This window comes from Hipposideros armiger, unplaced genomic scaffold (genome assembly GCF_001890085.2).
Source record: "Hipposideros armiger isolate ML-2016 unplaced genomic scaffold, ASM189008v1 scaffold_169, whole genome shotgun sequence".
NCBI lineage: Eukaryota > Metazoa > Chordata > Mammalia > Chiroptera > Hipposideridae > Hipposideros > Hipposideros armiger.
In genome coordinates, this window is record NW_017731519.1 from 913123 (window position 1) to 917961 (window position 4839).

The 4839-nt window shown below is 41.1% G+C and overlaps 1 pseudogene; it reads left to right on the forward strand.

Annotated features, from left to right (window-relative positions):
* The first annotated feature begins 2084 nt into the window (after positions 1–2084).
* Positions 2085–3842, forward strand: LOC109387794 (parafibromin pseudogene; annotated as a pseudogene).
* The last annotated feature ends 997 nt before the right edge of the window (positions 3843–4839 follow it).

Here is a 4839-nt window from a genome sequence, read left to right on the forward strand (position 1 = left end):
CCTAGCTCTACTTAGCAAAGCATGTAGAACATAATAGTTACTCAGTAGGTATTTATGGAATGAATTCATGAAGAGATGCAGGAGACTTAAAAATACAGAAAACACAGAATTTTACAGAAACTACCTACTTTATACATTCATTTGTAGGTAGTCAAATCTGGTTCCACAAATATGTTTTACATATATATTTTGAATTGTCATTTGTTCTCCTACAATGGGAAGCTTTTTGTAGCTGTTTCCTAAAAATGCTGGGGTTTTTTGAAATCTCAGCTGTATTATCCTCTAGTATAATGAGGAACAGAAGGAATGTAAGTTGCTGCCACAAGTTTGCACATGTGATGGAAACAAACCTAAGTGTTCTAACTGCCGCTGCAAATTTTTCTACTCTGCTACATAATAAGTCAGTCTGAGACATTTTGTAGAGCTTTATAGTTCAACTAGAACAACTTAAAAGGCTGATGCAACCAAAGTTAGTAAATAATAAATGTTCTCCTTCATTTGCTATTACATGGGGGTAAATGTAAGTCATGACATATACTTGTTGCTCATTTGAAGAGTGATTTATGCATTGATATTACCGAGCTTGTTTCAGGGGCTATTTGAGTTGTGCATGCAGCTCTGGAAGTAAATGAGGGCCCTGTCATTGAAACTCCTTGGAAATGTTCTCATTAGTGACATAATTTAGCAAAAAATGATATTGATCTTCCTGCACAGATCACAGGTGGGGCACACTTGCCATTCCAGTAAATCATCTCCAGCAGATCCTCTGCTGTGGTCAGGGCTAAGATTTTTACTCAGAAATGCTAGGGAAGAATAATTTAAATAGAGTTTAGTTTTAAGTTTTAGCAGGCAGAACATTAAACAATTTTTATTACAACCATCAATAGGGAGCCATAAAGAGATACCGTAGGACTTGAGTTCAAACTATAGTCAGTTTATCCTTACCCTTGGCAAAACTGACCTTGGGAAAAACAGGAAAATAAGGACAGTTTGTCTTAAGTTCTAATATTTCCATTTAGCTATTCATTCAAGAAATATGTATTAAATATGTATTAAGCACATATTTGATGCCAATCATCATTCTAGGTGTGGGGTAGCCTGAAGACAACAAAGCAGAGTCCCTACCCTTGAGAGTCTTAGTTTATTAGGCAAATACTATAAACAAATCAACAAAAAAATACATAATATGAAACTTGGTATACATAAATGCTACAATTATAAATAAAGAAGGATGAGGAAATAAGAGTAGTATATTATATAGAGGCCTCAAAAGGAGAGGTGTCTCTGAGCAGGGAAGCAGATGAATTGAAGAGTCAGCCTTGAACTGTGTAGACGAAGGGGTTCCAGGCTGAGGGGACAGCAAGTGCAAAGGACCTAAGGCAGGTCCGTAATTGACATTTAAGGACCAGCAAGGAAGCCAGTAGAGTGAGCAAGGTGTCAAGTGTGTGGATTGCAATCAAAGAGACAGCTGGGGATAAAGTCATGCAGGACTTGGAGGCCATAGTGAGGGCTTTGGATTGTTCCTAAATGTTGGTGATGCAACTGAAGGGTTACTGCAGAAGATTGACAATCCAATTTGCCTTTTAAAAGGATCTTCTGGTTGCAGTGTAGAGACTAAATTATGTGGGGGGTGGAGGGTAGTGATGGGGAGGGGGCTAAAAATAGAAATAGAAAACCCATTGAAGGGGTTATTACAGAAATCCTCCCCAGAGATGATTGGTTTGGACCAGAGGCAGGATTTCTGGCTGGGGTGGATATGTGGTGGGAGTGAAGGAGAAAAATGAAGGATAACCTTGGTTAAGAACCTCGTCAACTGAGCAGCACTGTTTATTAAGATGGGAAAGCCTGGGAAAGAGAAACAGGTTTGGGTGAGTCTGGACAAGTAAGCAAGAGACCAATTTTAGACAAGGTAAGTGTGAAGTTTTAGGGGACTCCTAGTCATAGGTGTTTGTTTTAGAGAGTACTTTGGACCTCGCACTTATTTAAAAAAAACAAAAACAAAAAACGACATCAAGAGAGAAAAGTCCTAATGATGATCTCCTATGGCATTATGAGGTCTTATAGTATGGGGTCCTCAGAGATCAATGTCTGCTGCCCCTGCTGCTATTACAGATGTAAATGCCTGTTGGTGCCGCTGGTTCATCGAGGAGCCAAAGAACTGGCAGGAGGCACGTGTGCTCAGCGGCTGCAATAGTACAACACCCAGAAGAAGATTGTAGTGAAGGGAGACAAAGTGTCAGGCATTCTAGTAGCCCAAGAATGTCAAGACCAACTATGTAGTTTGGGAGACTGGAAAGGAAAGCCAGCCCAGAGTACCATACACTGAATTCTATCTTATCTCTACTTCATAATGTGTACGTTTATCCCCCTACTTTTAATGCCCTACTGCAGCCACTGAAAATTTTCCGGTGGTTAGACCTAACTGAAAAGATGTACTTGTGTGTCTCATGGTGAAACATCCATGTCAGCAAGTATAGACAGAGGTGCCCCCCCTAGAAATAGGTCCTCAGGGATCTGCTCAAGGTAAACGAGCACCAGTTGAAGTTTTAGCAGAAGCAAGGAAAGCACGAGCTAAAGATTAAGAGTTGTGCAACTTGATAAAGAGACATAGACCAGAGGGTAAGGGAGGTGGCGGTGGGGAGAATGAAGAGGGTCAAGTGGGTCAAATATATGGTGACAGAAGGAGAACTGACTCTGGGTGGTGAGCACACAGTGCAATATACAGATGATGTATTATAGAATGGTACACTTGAAACTCGTGATGTTATTAACCAATGTTACCAATAAATTTAATTTAGAAAAAAGAGATTGGCTGCTCATTTGGAGGGGCCCAAAGAAGGGACTGTACAAACTGAACAGATTAGGTCTTTGTCTAAAGCTATGTTGGTGGAAAAAATTGCTGCAAAGTCAAAATTAAGGCTAAGAAAAATATCTACAATCTCGCCTGATCTAGATAATGATATAACTGCCCTAAAGCAGAGGCATTTGGGGAGATACTAAGGTAACTGGAACCCAAGATACTGTCAGCAGAGTTGGGTGGGGGGAACTGAGGATCAGAAAGAAGTACAGTAAATTGTTTCCAAAAATATCTTTGCAATTTTTCAATCTGTAAGTGCCAGAGAAGACTGTAATGTATGTGGACAGTGACTGGCCCCAAATACAGCATTGTGAATCCCATGTTGTTTACCGAACAACCCATCTTTCTCAGCTGCCTACAACAGATATGACGAGGGAAGTCAAAGGAAAAGAAGAAATGGAAGGTATCAAAACTGACACCTCAGGACCTGTAACAGGATGACACATCTGCCCATAAGACTTGGATCCTGAACACAGCCAGTTCTGAGACCAGCTCCTCAAGCCAGGATTCCCCGAAACCAGAAGAAGGGGTCTCGAGCCATTATCATAAATCAGGCAGCTAGCACTTCTTTAATAACCATGTGAACTGCATAAAACCTTCTACAGGGTCTGAAATTTGTCCCATCAGATGAAAATCAAACCAAGGCTGCTGATGAGAAAATGAAACTATAATTCAGAGAAGAAAAGAGCCAATGAAGCCAGAGGGCATAACAATTCGTGTCCAAGTTCCTTACAGAGTAGGAGGCCAGCCCCTTCCGTGCATGCCTTAAGGATGGAGGGGCTGGGGTGTAACAGTTATAGGACAGGGTCTTGCTTTGCAGTTATTTAGAAGATTGACCATGGCTTTTGCCTGATGGATCACCAGTTGATATATTTGCTGAAATTGAAGACTTTTATCTCAAGTATGATGAGTTTGTCTAGATCCCAATGTCCAGAAATGGGATGAAATGATACTAGAACTCAGCCATCAAATGGCCTTTGCGTAGATCAGTTTTCCTACAGTTCTGAGAAACCTTTAAAGCTATGCAATAAAGCATACATCCCACTTGAGATTCTGAATTAATTGGTTTCTCATTTTTCTGGAAATTTGGATTAAGAAACATGGATATATCTTGATCTAAAGGCTGAGACGCAAGCTTTATAAATTTACCAAAGACTTACAAATGATGTATCTTTTATAAGACCTCACCGAATGCTTTGCGGAGAAACCTGACTAATACACGTAGGCTCTGTGGCTTTTGCCTTTTCCAGCTACCTCCTCCCAAATCCTGATTTTTCCTCTCTATTTCTCCATCTGTCCAGAAACTCCTTCCCTCTCTCCCACCCATTGTGTTCAGGGCCTGGCATATAGTGGAAGCTCCCCACACCCCCTCACCCCCGCCTCCTCAACCCAGTACGTCATGCTACTGCTAATTAAGGTGCAGTTTGAAAAACAAGATATTATTTGTTATTCTTATCACAAGTTTTGTATTTACCACGATTGTTGTTTAGACCATGCTGGAATCACCACGAGCCTGAAATCTAACCTCTGAATGATCTGTGTCTAATCACAGAGTGGAGCGGCAGTGTTGGAAATGTCGCCCCACTCCACTGCGCTGACAGATGCCCTCATTAAGGTCGAGGAGAAGACATTTAAATATCAGGGTTGAGCTCCTGGGCAGTGGTGTCATTTCTATTGATCACCTAATGAAAATGTATGGCATTTACCAGGGAAGAGATAAGTTTGCATGGGGATGCCAGCTTCCACAGCCGTGCTCACGCCAGTTCCAGGGAAGCCTCTCACCACACTTGCTCTTACAGTGCATTTTAAAGTTCTCTGAATTGCAGAAAGAAAAGCAGGTTGGAGAGAGGTTGGACACTTCAGTTCTGCGGTTTCATTACCAAGTCATATAAATAAAATGTAGACATTGGTAAGCATCACGAGAACCCCAAAAGCTGAAACGTAGAGGCTAAAGGAAAAAGCAGATGAAACAAACCTTTGCT